Source organism: Athene noctua, chromosome 2 (genome assembly GCF_965140245.1).
Source record: "Athene noctua chromosome 2, bAthNoc1.hap1.1, whole genome shotgun sequence".
NCBI lineage: Eukaryota > Metazoa > Chordata > Aves > Strigiformes > Strigidae > Athene > Athene noctua.
The window spans coordinates 99,060,993-99,075,845 of NC_134038.1; the positions used below are offsets into that span (position 1 = coordinate 99,060,993).

At 42.1% G+C, this 14,853-nt stretch overlaps 1 non-coding gene across 1 annotated transcript; it reads left to right on the forward strand.

The window, feature by feature from the left end:
• The first annotated feature begins 9,028 nt into the window (after window positions 1-9,028).
• On the forward strand, window positions 9,029-9,118 carry TRNAY-GUA (transfer RNA tyrosine (anticodon GUA)). The gene is given in 2 exon segments: window positions 9,029-9,065; window positions 9,083-9,118. It is a non-coding gene; the product is annotated as a tRNA-Tyr (tRNA).
• The last annotated feature ends 5,735 nt before the right edge of the window (window positions 9,119-14,853 follow it).

The following is a 14,853-nucleotide window of genomic DNA, read 5'->3' on the forward strand; positions in this document are numbered from 1 at the left end:
TGTCGGTCAGGAAAGTGTAGAGAAAAATGTCAGGCCACCATCATCACCACCAGCACAGTGACGCAGCAGCACCTAGCTGAGGGGAAATGTATTTACTTTTCCCATGTTAAAATATGTCCATTTCAATTTCCATGCAAGATTATAAGAACAAATATATGCTGCCCTTTAGGGGAATGGCATTTGTCTAAATACCATGCATTGCTACAACCCTTAGAAGGGCTGCATGCAAACATTTACATAGAATAACATTATAGATGTAGAGCTGGGTCTTAGTCCTACAGGCAAAATATTTCTGACTGCCTGGCTCTTTCAGGCTATGAAATTTGCTGCCTGCAGATAGAAGCCGAGTAGGTAGGTGTGGTGCTGTGACAGAAACTGAATGGTTAGCTCTGCCCTTCATCTCTTGTCCTTAAATCCTCTCCACCAGGCTTTAGACAGCCTGTTTTCCTAATAGCTGAGTTTACCTAGTTGGCTAAAGCAATACTGTATTCTGGCCTATTCAAGATTAGAGGAGTCTTCCTCAGAGCTTCCCAGAAATGCTGCTAACATTTGTCTGTTCATTGTCTTTGGTGGTTGCATCTTCTTTCATTAACTAGGGAGGCTGGTGTTGAAAACCAAACAGAAGGTAATGACAGACCACAGCGAGCTGTCTGTTGCTGCAGATGGAGGATACCTCTAGGATTTGGGTCAGAAAACACTTGGCAAGCATCCCTCTGAATTCTTCTTGTCACATGTTGAGGAAGCCTGCTTAGTGGCAGGGGTGAAGATGGAAGCTGAAATCTTAAAATGGCTGCAATACGATGATTTTTTTTTGTTTGTTTTATTTTTGTTTAGTGTCAAAGCTATTTACAGCGTATCTTGCCAATTTATTCATACTGTTGCTGTCATGGGTTTTTCCTGATTCTTCGTTTCCAGAACAGCAAAAAACCCCCACAAGATCCCATTTAAGTTTGCAACGGCAGGAAAAATGAGGCTTACTTATGCCCCCTTTAGAACCGGACCTCGTGGAGGTGCTATAAGAAGCTATTTGGTTTTTTTTTTTTATACACAGTTCAACTTCACACAGGCGCACACACACACTCAGATGGTTTCCACTTGAAATTCCTCATCTAATCCAAATAGCTCTCAGCCTTGACTGCTGAGCTGTGAAGGGGCTCCCCCACTCTGCCTCTCACCTCCCCAAGCGTGCAGTACTCTGGGCCAGGGAAGGCAGCACACTCACAAGGTTTGCACGCTTTCGCTTGCTTGCAGATACACCTTTAAAAGCTTTGATCCCCCCTTTCCCTGCTGCTCATGAAAAGAAGCAGAGTGATATTTGAGGGAGTCCTTCAATTCTTTGGAGACCCTCTTTATCATGCACTCTGCTGTCTTGGGCAGAGTAGATTGGAGGTTTGCAAGCCTGCAGAAAGAGTTGCTGTATTTAAAGCTGATGGGCAGGCAGATCTGCATGGCCTGGAGTGGAAACAGAAGTGAATTACACCAGTATGCTCTCTGTATCCTCCCTACTCTGTGTAAGCTAACATCCTGTATTGTTTATAGTTCTTCAGTACAGTCTTTTAAACAAATACTTCTTTTTTTTCCTCTTTTAGAGCACGAATGGGTTATGTAAGATTCAAGATGGATGGGTGGTGGCAGAGCTATTGGATCCTACAGCACTACTTTAACTATAGGCTTACAGACTCTTCTGTCCAGGTAGTCCTTTTTCCCTAGGAAAGGTAGGAAACTGCCAATGCTCCAACACCCTCTTTTGCCAAGAAATGGTCCCTTCATGCAACTGAATTTGCTGTGACTACAGGCAGGGGAAGAAGATGCTGCAGACATGAAGCTGGCCTGGCAGGGATGACTGTAGAGATGGGAGAATGCCCATGTTTTGTTCCAGGGCTTGGAGATGCTGAGACTCTTGCCCTGACTTTGTCACATTCCTTTATCTTTATGGGGACCTGCAAATCCAATTTATCAATCATGGAGCAGTTATACCAGCAGCTTTTTTTTTGCATTTAACTAGTAGGAATTATTTTGCAGATATATCTCCTTTGTCTGCATATCATCTGGAGAAGTACTTGGTGCATATATACAAGTTGACCAGATTTCTTTATTTATATTGCCATACCAGTTGTGTTGCTCATTGATCTACAGGATTACATTAGACTCTGTAGAGGTACAAAATCATAACACTTCAAGATGCACATTCAAATATATCATATCCTTTTTTTCTTAGAGAGGGAAGTTATTTTGTTTCACGTTTTCAATAGCTTACATTATTCTTTGTGACTCAAATCCATGCAAAACGAAAAAACGGGCTAATGAAAAGACATAAAGACTTTTGTCCAAGAAGCTCACAAACTATATTTAGACTGAGGTGGTGAGTTAGGTTAACAAACAGAAGTGGGACAGTAGGTTACGGAAGGACAAGGGTTACAGAAATAAGATTAAATGCAGTCCATGCAGTATACTCTAATACACTTCCTTATGCCGTACTCTAGACAGATGTTGCAGAGAACTGGCCAAAGATTAGCTCTCAGGTGCAGGGAACTGTCTTTGTGTTGTTTGGTTTTATGGTGCCTAGTTCAATGGGACACTAATCCCCATTTGAGGTTCCTGAGTCCTATAGCAATACAAATAATACAGACAAAACAGTAGTAATAATGCCCAGCTCCTTTCTGAGTACTGTGCCCTTTCTTTTGGTGGAGCCTAACCTAAGAAAAAGGAAGGACTGTGTAGCTCATAGGGATGTAGCCATTATTTTGTGTGTTCATTCTTACCTTTTGAAGTTTTCTCATCCTTTTCAGAAAGGATGTTTCAACCTCCAACTAAATTTGATATTAACCCTGCCCTTCTCCTTGTTCAATACTTATTGATATCTGAAATGTTTGGATCTGACTATGTAGAGGTAGAAATACCAGAGAAGAGTATCATATAATGTCTGGGCATAGTTTGGAATCTAGCTTCTGATAAGGAAGTGAGAACAGGACAGGTTAATTTTTTATGAGAAGACCGTAGTTCTCAAGAGTAAATTCCCAGAAACTCAGATCCCCGACCAAAGTTTTTTGCTTCTGATGCCTGAAGTGAAGCTCAGGTTTGGAACTCTTGTTTCCCGGCCTTCTGAGCTCCAGTAGGTCTAGGTCTATCACCGCCCAGCAAAGCTTGCCAGAGTCAAGAAGGTCAGTAGCTTTGTGGGCTATGAAATGTAGGTCTGCTCCATCAGGTTTAGTGTGTGCAGTTGGCTCCAGTACGCTGGTCTTTGGAATTTAAGAATAACCTGGAAAAGTCAAACTGTATTAAGAGCTTAGTTTTACATGTGGTCTGAGTCCAGCATTCATGCCTCAGACATGCTTCTAACATATTTTGGCCTCATTGTGAGGTGTTAAAGTTTAGCTGGAAAAGAGTTTAAACACTGCTGCTTTGCTAGTTTGGGCCCCACAGTGGCCTTCATTCTCTGCTCTTTTACCTGTTATTTCATCCTTTAAGTCCAACTCCCTCCAGAAGCATGAGCTCTCATGCAGCTGTTAATTCTTATGCGTCCAAGTAATGTGGATTTGGGTCCAGAAGACATGGTCAGTTTGTCTAATTAGCTTCCTGTCACTATAGCCAAGGCAGAAACTTAAGGTACAGTAACTCATTTTATAGTCACTCTATCTGGCACTGAATATAGACTGGAAAAATTCTTTGCTTGAGCAAGATGTGTGGTAATATTGTTATGCCATATTAAAGCGCTCTTTAAAAATAAATTAGATTCTCATGAGTGCAAGAGACTAGTATCCCCTACCACAGCCAGACCCAACACAGGCAAGTCTTCTCATTACCCAGGACCGCTAAATTCTTCCATGAAGAGGAAAGCCAGCCAAAAAAGTTGTACCCTACTCTTTTTTTTTTTTTTTTTTTTGGTGACCCCTAAAGGATTTGATGTTTGGTCTTCAGAAAAGCTATGTAAAGCATTAGCTGTGGGCAGAAGAACAGATTAGGAACAGCACCTGTTCATCAGGGCACATGTCCCCATGGCAAATCAAGCTAGTGTATCAAAAAAGAGTCCCAAATATTTAGGGTATAAATACTCACTCTGCTTGTAAGTGCTGTTTTTCTTCTAGGTCTTCCTCTCAGCTTCCAAAAGCTGCCCCTTAAATGATGCTGTGAATGGAAAAAATTATGCACTTTCAAATTCTCTCCTGGGGAATGAGGGCTCATATCTCTCCTTCTCATACTGATACTGTAATTTCACACTTTTTTTTTGCTAGCAGTTGAGTCTCTGCTTGTTATATATGACATGTATGTTTCATTTTCATTAGAGTTTTTATAGTGTGAGAGGCCTGATGAGCAAGGGAAAGGCAAGTGGCTGGGTGCCTCCTAAGGGGAAGCAGTTGCAAGAGGTGTCAGGCTCTCAGGTGTCCCAGGCAGTGCTGCTTTTGTCCTCCGTGCTGCTGCCCTCCCCTAGATGATGCAGGGTTTTGCTGACACTGAAGGCTACAATGAGACCACAGCTATTGCAAAGCAATATTTACTTATGGGGGGAAGAAACAGGGCTGGAAAGTGGAAGGCATCAATCAGAAATACTCTCCTTTGTCTTGCTGTCAGGATGAGACCAGGGCATAGAGAACCTATGGATGATTATCTGAGCTTTTGCTTAAACAAAAAAAAGTCTAATGTGGTGCCTATTGAACGGAAACTTAAACTAAACTAGATAGGGATCAGGCTCTCCAATGACTTATGATTCACAGCAGCTAGGAGCTAGTCCATTGTATCTGAATAATGTCATGTCCTCACTGTGATTAATTGCCACCCAAATATCAAAACTTTCTGGACTGATCATCATCTCAGGAGAGTTCATACATTATTAGTCTTGTCTTTCACCAGGAGAAGGGCAAGAATTGGAACCCTTTGTGGGGGAGAAGATGGGAATGCTACTCACTGCAGTTCTCAGATTTAACATTGCCAAATGTTTAACTTGTCAAAGAATTGACAGTTACATGAAGGCTATTTCCTTCCATGCCCACTGATGGGATGAGCTCTCAGGCACTTGTATAATGGCTGCTGGTGCTAAACGGTTTACTTGGAGAGGGTTGTGCAATCTGAATCTGATATCTGAGCGCTGCCATGGTCTTCAGTGTCTGTGTTTTAATTGCTTATGGAACTGGTCATATATATGAAGAAAACTGAATTAAAATAATTTAGCTGTAAAGAAAAAAAAATTGTATTAGAAGCCACATCGGGCCTATAAGGTTGTTATGTAGCAAAATTAAGCTAGGTATATCTGTGGATAAGCATATGCAGCTTAGGTTTCTACCAAAGGATACTTTCCTCTGGATATCTATTACTGATAACTGTGCAGCATCAGAAGTGTTAAGCGGGTTCTCTGAGCATGACAAAAAACTGATAGCTGTAAGTAATGGCCTATAAACTCTGTTTCTTGAAATGCAGCCCACGCTCTGTGATGCCATCAAACTTCCTTTATGTATTCTCCCAATTCTTTTCCTTCTGCATTCCCACCTTCCTGCCTCTTGGCATTCATTCACACTGACATGTTATTAAAGTTGTCTCTGAAGCTGGCCCAAGGAGCTGTACATATTATTTACATCACAACAGAGTCTGGGGGCATCAGACAGGACTTCGGATCTGTTGTACCAGTTGCTATTCAGTCCTTAAGTACAAAGATAGTCCAGCCCAAAGAGATTTCTATCTTGAATTTTAACTGGTAGACAGAGGGAGATGATTGTTTTGCTGATGTGTCAGACTTTCCATTCAAGTTACTGTGAGTAGTAATCTTTAAGAAAACCTCCTTCTCTGTTGCAGGGGTATCATACAAGACCTCTAAATTGAGATAATCTGAGTTCATCACTAACTGGTAGTGCAGAAGTCACAGCACCCAACCAGTGGCATGTAACACATACAGGGTAGAATTAAAGTGAACACAAAGATTTCACAGATTCATTGGGAATCCAATCTAATGCTTGTATTCAGAGCATGTGTGTATTTCCACCTCAAAAGAAAAGAAAACAATCCCTCCAAGTCCCTCAGAATCAACCAGATTTTTTATGGCTTTTCCCTGGAAAAAAACCCTTTAAACCATTTAAAACCGTGTTAGAAAGTCAGCCTGTAAGTACACAAAACACTGGAGACCATCCTATGCTAATCTGAGTTTAGCAAAACACATAGCATTACCAAGTGTAATTATACAGTCCAGCTATTAGTAGCTTTACCTCTGGCTGTTCTCCATCCTGCTTTCAAGCTACATCCTTTCCTTTCATCTTATTCTACACCACATGAAACAGGTGAGCTGTTCCCTTTATATAGCTCAGGGCTCCAGTCACATGGCTCTCAAAGCTTGGTATCTTCATTTAATCGGTTAAAAGAATCGAAATAATCAGAGATCTTTCATGAACTCCGTGCCAAAATTTAATTCTGTTAAGCATTCAAAGCTTACCAAGTTCAAAAAAAATCAAGAAAAAATTTAATTAATTTTTCCTAGGAATATCTACTTTGAAAAGCTGCCCTGGGGGGTACATTTGTAGTTTAGAAGAATATCTCTCACAAATCACCCATACATCACTGCTAGCAAGTTCCACAAAAAGAGAACTCCAATGCTTTTTATTGTCAAGGCAACACTGTGGTTTCTGCATCCCTTTTTTTCATGCATAGATAGTAACAGCATCCACTTTTTATCTGACTGAATTTGAATTTTTATCTTGACGTAACTGCTACTGATTTCTTACAGAAAAGTACAGGTTGTTTAGTGTTATCTTCACCAGTAACAACTTTTGACAGCAAAGAGATGGTGATACTTCCCCTGAAGTCTGTATTTGGTACCTCACTGCTGGATTAGATGACAGCGCCAACAAGTTAAACTGGATAGAGCAGTGATTTTTCAGTTTTTGAAATCCTTAAATGCACGGGTGGGACTACTGAATTATTTTTAAGGGGTCTGTGAAAGGTAACTCAGATAAGGCAGACTCATGTCGATAGGCTTAAATTGTCTTGAAAGGAGTCTGAAGTGCCCCTGAAAAGTGCTGTGGGGTCTGCAGACTGGAAAACATTAGAGCCCTGGGGCCACACTATCTATTCTGATTTAGAAGCTTGGGTCCCTGTTATCTGTTGTGCCATTTTTTCTCCAGCATAAGATTAACTTCACATTCTCACATACGGGTATCTCGGGACCTCCTCCCACCAAGACCATCTGACCCCGGAGAGGGCAGATATTGCCCTGAAGGGCATACAGCAGTTCTGTTTCTCTCCATAGTATGTTTTTCTTTATAGCATCAGCTGGCTGGATAGTTGTTGGTAGGCAAGTGAATGTCATGACACATCACAGGTTCCAGGATTAAGTCTCTGAGAAGCTGCAACAGTACCTTGTGGGTAAATCAAATTTTTCCTGACCTTCCTATATTCCCATGAACAGAACTAGGGAGACATTGAGATTCTATCAAGATCTGTACTGCATTTAGCAGTAGAGGAGGCTTAAGATGTCTGTTGGTATGAAAATAAATAAAATTGGGGTGGAGGAGTTTGATTGTGAGACAAAGAGCTGTATTTTTCAGACAAGTATGTAGTGATAGTTTTGCTGTGAGTTCATCTGCTCTGTGAAGTCAGCTTCCTGACGTGGGGGTCACTTTTGTGTATGTTTGCCAAAGACCTCTGGAGATCATGTGGTCTAATTTCTTGCTCTAGACAGGGTAGATTTTAAAGTTAGGTCAGGTTGCTCAAGCTCTGAGTATCTCCGTGGATGGAGATTCCATCCTCCAAACAGCCTTTGCAATGGTGAAGATTTTTACTTTCATGGTATTTTTCTTCCCTTATATCTCATTGGAATTTCTCTTGTGGCAGCTTGTGTCTGTCACCTCCCTTCCTCTCACTGTGCACTTCCAAGGAGAGCCTGGCCCTGCCTTCCCCATACTGTCCCATTTGGTAGTTGCAGACTGCAGTATGAACCCCCTTTGTCCGTCTCTTCCTCAGGCTGAACAAGCCCAGCTCGATCTGCCTCCCCTCCTACATTGTGTGCTCCAGCCCTCCAGTGGACTCACTCTAGAATGTTCTCATCTGTCTTGTACCAGGGAGCCAAGGCAGGACACAGCATTCCCAGTGCAATCTCCTAAGTGCTGAATATGGAGGAATAATCACTTCCCTCAACCTGGTGGCTACATGCTTGCTAAAACAGCCCAGTGTTTGGGGTTGAATCACAAGGAGGAGGTGGAGGTAAGCATGGGTTAAGGGTAGATATGCTGTAGGGCACTGAGGTAACACTGCTACGCACACTCCCGTTGCAAGTAGGATGGCATGGTTTCGGCAAACAGGGTGTCTGCTCACAGTTTTCCACCCCACCCTGCTGCTCAGACAGCCGAGGTGCTCGTGAATCACTGTAGTTCAAAAAGAACGTAGTTTGCTTTCAGTTGCCACAGCGGTGAGCTGCAGCAGTCACAGAGATGATTCACTAAGGGCTTCGCCTCCTAGGCCCAGGAGTTGGGGAGGCCACCAGCTGCAGTGCCATACATTGCAACCTCATGTGTGTATGAGGGGTCTCACATGCACTGTGGGAGCTGGTGGGATTCAAATTAAAGTCTCAGTGATTATTCCTTCACATCCTTTTCTGCTGTTTATCTGTGTTCACTGGGGAAACTGTCAGGGAACATGCTAACTGATTTGTTTGCTGCTTTGTTATTGGATTTGGCTGGAGAACTGTTGTGGGGAATTGTGTGGAGAGGAGTTGTTCCTCTTCTTCTAGCTCAGCTTAGGAAATATGGCAAGGTCACAGAAGAGCGGACAAATTTCTTTGTCAAGCAGTACACAGATTTCATATGGGTCATCACAGGAACTCCAACCTTAACGCTACCACCACCAACAGTCTTACAAGAGCTGTGAACTATTTGGCAGAAAACTGGCAGTTTTGTAACCAAAATCCAATTTTGCAGGAAAGTTAGCTTTGTGCCTTTTTTTTTGGATACTGTTTTGCTGTTGTGAAAAGCAATACATATGGAAACCCATTAGAGCCTAAGGCTATTGTTGATATAGTCTTGACTCATTCTTGGCATTCTGTCGATATCTTCCTTCGATAGCTCAGCTGGTAGAGCGGAGGACTGTAGGCTGCCTGTTGAAAGTAATCCTTAGGTCGCTGGTTCAATTCCGGCTCGAAGGAAAGGTTTTGGGGTTTTGTTGTGGTTTCTGTCTTTCACTTATTTCTGGAATTTACAACTTTGCAGAGGTGCCCTTTCCAACCACTTGCCGCTTGAGACACTGAAAAATCTAGTCTACTTAAAACACACCACTTTCAAGGATTTCATTTTGACTACTCACCTTGTGTGCTTCAGCTGATTCTTACAGCACCGTGGTGCTTTGACCTTTGCCACCTCTCTATCTAATTAGTAGATGCCCTTCGTATGAGCTTCTCTTCTCCAGGGGCTCAACACCTTCTACAGACCCTTGATAGCTAAAGCAAAACCACACTGCAGAGCTTGCAGAGCCTCTTTTAGCTGAGGTGGGTGTGGAAAATGGGAGGAGGTCTGGTTATTGGGTTCTCCTTGTTGCTGGCTTCACCCATTTTCCTATCCTGTTCTTGCATTTTGGAGTTTTGAGGGCAAGCGGGGGCTAAGAGACGTGGGAGAAAAACTTTGCATGAGGACAGGAACACCATGATCATTCAGGTCCAGATATTTGTCTGAAACAGCCACTACATGAAAATATAATCATTGGCCTCATGCGAGGGTTGTGAATACCACTGTGCACACTGCTCTGAGGTGTATCATTTCCACGCAATGTCCATTTCAGTGAAGAATTGTATAGGTTGAGGCTGGTTACAAAGGGAATGGGTAAGAAAGAGGGAGTAGAACTGTATGAAAGGAGATCACAGGTTAGCGAGGTATTCTAAGAACTCATTCATATAGAAATCTTTCAGATTCATCAGAATCTTTCAGAGAGTAGAAAACGGGGCACTGTGATATGTCAAACAAAATTTTGTTTCACACAGGAAACTGACTCATGGAACTCACTTTCAGAAGACACAATCAGCTCTGTAAGAAGCTTTATTAAGGAAAAGATTAGAGGTTTTTAGATGTTTACATTAAATGAGATGACATTAGGGATCCAAATCCCAAAGCTCATGCAAACCTTCTCATGCAAAGCATCTCCTCATGCAAAACACAGTGCTAAGCCAAACAAAGATAGGAGAAGGAGGTGGCAGCTTTCTTCAGTTGCTTACCTTTCACTGTGTCATGGTTCTATTAGTACTGCTTAATGAGAAGTATTTGCTAAAAGTTGGAGTCAAATGCATCAAGGAACCAAGACTAAGCTAGAATGAATAATCAAGTGATTATATGTAATTCCAGTATTTTAAAAGATTTTTTTTTTTTTACTAATTAGCATCAGATCAATGACCATCGATCATAGTAGAACACCAGTTTTCTTTGTCCTTCCTAATCCAGCTGCATTAATTCCTCTTCAGCCTGCATAGCAGTACACACTTACAACCTCATAACCATAATGAGTTTTCAGCACGGGGAGGCACAGGACAGGAGGGAGGCAGTTCTGCCTCTCCTCTCAGCAACACAACCAGTTCTCCAGGCCCTGAAGGGTGGGCAGGCCATGCATTTTTTGCTCTGTAGGTCCTCCCACGGCGGAATGGGGTTGTAAAAGCAAGGGTAGGAAAGGCAAGCAGCCTTCTTTGCAGTCCTGCTAGGACTCCCAGGGAGAAGGATGCACAGCAGCAGCATCTCCTGTGGGAATCTAGCAGTCGCTTTAGACAAGGAGGATGAGAGGGGTATAAGCCTGGGTGATGCCACAGGAGGAACTCAGGTGTATTTGTCACCAGCCTGGGTAACAAATCTGTCCTATGGTGTCCAATACAGATTTCCTCCTTGCAGTGTGCCTTTTATGGTCTTGGTGAGCAATAAGACAAAGTAGGAACCTTTCTAAATGAGTAAATACATGACTCATGCATTTAATTGCTTCAATAAGCCTGAAGCTTTTGATTCAAAATCTGCCAATAATCATGAATAGTAAATGCTTGCGCTCATATCAGAGAAGGGACTGATGCTTTCCCTGAGACTGGGGAATGGTGGTGACTGATGAACAGACTGACTGCCTCACAGGTATTTGGCTGATGTGCAGATCTTTGCTGACTTAATATTTCAGTGTGGGTTGCACAAGGTGATTGAAACAAGGATGGAGGAGGAAAGGATTAATTAAAAATAAGTCCTCATCACAAATGGTGTTTGTTCTTTAGTTGGAAAGACTGAGTTGTTGCAACATGGGTTCACCCTCATATTACTGCACTCCGGTGGGTAGCTGGGTTTTGGTGGACCACCTGATGTGGTTAGCTTCTGTTATCCTGTGGCTGTTTCATATCATGCTATTTCAGCTACCAGAACTGCCCCATACTGACACACTGGCAACACTGACACTGTCTTTCTCTGCAATGACATCTGCATGAGGTAATTTCATAAAAGTTCCAGCAAATGTAGCCACTAAGCCAGAAATATGAATTTAAATAAAGTTCTGGTATTTTTCTTGCACATGAGTTGAACTTCAGACAGCAAAGGTAGGAAGTACTTAAAAATTTTTATAGTCTTCTGTGTTTGGGAGCGTCAGCCTTCTCTTTAATTTTGAATGTTTTCTCTTGCAGCCAAACTCTGGCTCATCAGACATTATGAAGGTTGCCATGCCCTTGTCTGAGGAGTGGCACCCCATGGACCAAACCTCTGAAACAAAGACATAACTAGCTGGGGACATAATAGACCAGCAGTAGTAAGTTCCTATTAGACAAGACAATGTTTGTTATCTGGGATCTCCCTTTCCAAAAAACTTTTTTCCTCTTCTTGTCTCATCTCTTGTCCCAAAACAAACTTTTAACCTATACCCTATCTTAGAAGCAGCATACTGCCTGGTGAAGAAATTGAAGCTCATACAGTTGGTGTAAACATATTGCAAAATATTTGTACTTTCTCCTTAAAGGAAGAGCAGTGCTCACATTCCCATAGGACAGCTTGCTGAGTTGTATCCAGTTGCCTGTGCCCACCTTCCACCTTCACTAAGCAGCAAGTGCTATGTGGTTAGGGATCGGTCTTGTCTGTGGTCATTCTGAAGGCAACTCTTTTTTAAGAAATAAAAGAGCAATTTTGGCACTGGCATAACTCCAGATTCTCAGTTGTAGGTGCGTTGAATGACTTAGTATATCTTGGGTTTTGTTTTGATTTTCCAATATAAATGAATCCCAGCCTCACTCTAGAAACCTGATTTTACCTGGTTGCATCAAAGCCATATTGTAGGGAATGCTTCTTTTGATGCATGAAACATGAAACAACTGAGCAATGCAGGGCCTGCCTAAGGAAATTTGGTTAACCTTACAGAAACTTCAGAAAAGCTGGCTAATCTCCAATTTTTTAATAATTTGTGTGGCATGCTCCAGTATTGCATTTCAGCCCAGAAATGTAGTGTTGCAGCAATGATAGGACTGAAGACTTAACTTTGTACTGAGCCCACTGCTTTCCTCTGAGCTCTGTAATTTTTTTCTGCAGCCATTGCTCTCTTGTAGCCACCTGTTGTGTCTGCTCATGCAGATTTAGATAAAGCTCTTTGAGCAGGGTTCTATCTTTGTAAAGTTTTTCATGATGGCAAGGAAAACATGGTCTTAATTCCTGTCTGGAGTAATAATACAAATCAATAGTAACAACTGCACAGTTCCCTTACAGCTCTAGAGGTAGAATCATGGCAATTAAAATAATGTGCAATTAAGGAGAGCTTGAAAAGGCTTTTAAAAGCAGGAAGCAAGTCAAGATGCTTTGCTGATGATTTGCTAGTTTGTAGAAATTGCACGTGGTTGCAAACTGGTTTGCTTTTACCATAAAGTAATACTATTCTCCAGTGTGTGTTTGGCTGAATTTATGAAAAACATCTTGGCATGGCTGGAAATGACCAACAGCAGTTGCTGTCTTTACTTGCCACCACTAGATCAGGTAGATTCACACCAAACTGAACAACTGTTTGCACATTTCCTCAGGCCTTCTTAACCACCCTCTACCTACCAATTTTTCTTCTTCCTATTGTAGTTGTTATAATCAGGCCTTGATAAGAATTGCTGCCAGAGACATCCAATCAGTCCCATGTTATCATCTGGAAATGATTAGAGTCCTCAGGACAGATTGAAGCCATTTTGATAGCATTGATTAGTTCCTTATTTCAAGTTGTGCCATTTCAACATTCAGTGTTTTAAAATTCTTGCCTCATTCACAAGGATACTTTTTTTAACATGGTAAATAACAAAATGTATTTTGTTGTGTGAATCCAAATAAGCTTTGAAGATTGTGGCTTTGTAATTTGAAAGTCATCTGGAGAGTGTATGCTCTCTTGCCAGCTTTAATCAATGCACGATAATCAATTATCATATCAAAGTGTTCAATTACTCCTTAGTAATGTGGCGCTGTAGCTGTTTGGCTTAATTTCTTAGAAGATTCTCAGTGCTCTCACTGCAGCATTGGGGTTACTTAGCTGACTGATTAAAGATGTCTGCTGTGAAAATGAAGCTGGTACTATTTGAACACCAGACTCCTCACAGAAAGCAATGTCAGATGCTTCTTCAACACCACAAACCACTTCTTTATATCTAATTTGTGAGTTGGTCGTACTGTGTTGTTGCCAGTTCCTAAGAAGGGAGTCTTTGTCTGTCTGTGTGCTTTTACATTTAGGAGGGATGCTAAGAGTCCTGGCTTCTTCTTTGTTGAGTCTGGAGAGGTTTCAGCATTCCTTTTTCCTGCAGCACAGTACTCTTCCATTTCCCAGGGATTATGGGAGGAAAGTTACTGCTGACTCTTGGGTCAGTACATTTCATGTTTCTTTGAAGCCTGAGGAAAAGAAATGTGAACAGGTAAAGCATGATTGCCACTTAAGTCTCTCAAACCTTATAGTGGCCTGAGAAGATCTGTTTTGTGAATGAAGGGTCTTTTCAAATTGAGGTGTTGGTACTCCATGTTGCCCTTTTTAGAGTATGTGGGGCTAAAAAAACCCCAACAACCTAATAATTTTAATGTCAATATAAGGCTTTTCTGGGATCACTCTGTTTCGAATGCCACACAATCTTCAGTGTAGCCATCCTCTTCTCCCTGCGACATGGAGAGGTACTAATGTCTCTATTTCATGTAACATTGTTAGTCCCTAAGACTGCTGCTGTCAAGTGATGGGTCCTAAAAGGCCGCAGCAGAGCAGGAAAAATCATCTGAGCCTTCAGAGGCTCTGACTGCCCTGTGTTCTGACCACTCCTCCTCACTTTTGGTAAACTGTTGACTTAACCCTCCAAGAAACCAATAACAATTTCCTTTGATTTCAGTTTGCAGTAGCTTTGCAGTCTGAATGATTGCCTTGGTTCCTTCTCCCAGAAAGACATCAAACTATCAGTGGATAAAACTCTGGGAGAATATTGCTGTATTAAATCTTGGAGCGTTGCCACAATGTTTTCCAGCACTGACTCCATGCCAGGAGAGCCAAGTGGTATGCACTGGAAGGGAAAGCTCCTTCTGCTGTGGTTAAATGGGGAAGGAGAGTGGTGGCAATCAAGAAGGTCTGCTGCAGGAGCCCTGCTGAAAGGTGCTTCCACCCACCCACCAGCTGTGGTGTGCTATTGCTTTCCTGCAGGAAGCCATGTGCATGTGAACAGGCCAGTGCTCAGTCCTGTGTGAGAAATGAAACAGCACATGTACTGAGGAAGAAAGGCAGTGAAAAAAGCAGAGAGGACACGAAGCTGTATTTGAGCTATGTTTCATCATGCTGAAGGAAGGAGAGCATGAGAGGCTCTGTGGTGAGAAGGTCTGTAAAAACATAGCAATTACCTTCATCTCAGCTTGCCTATTGAGAAATAATCAAACTTGTGATGAGTCTTGTGACCTG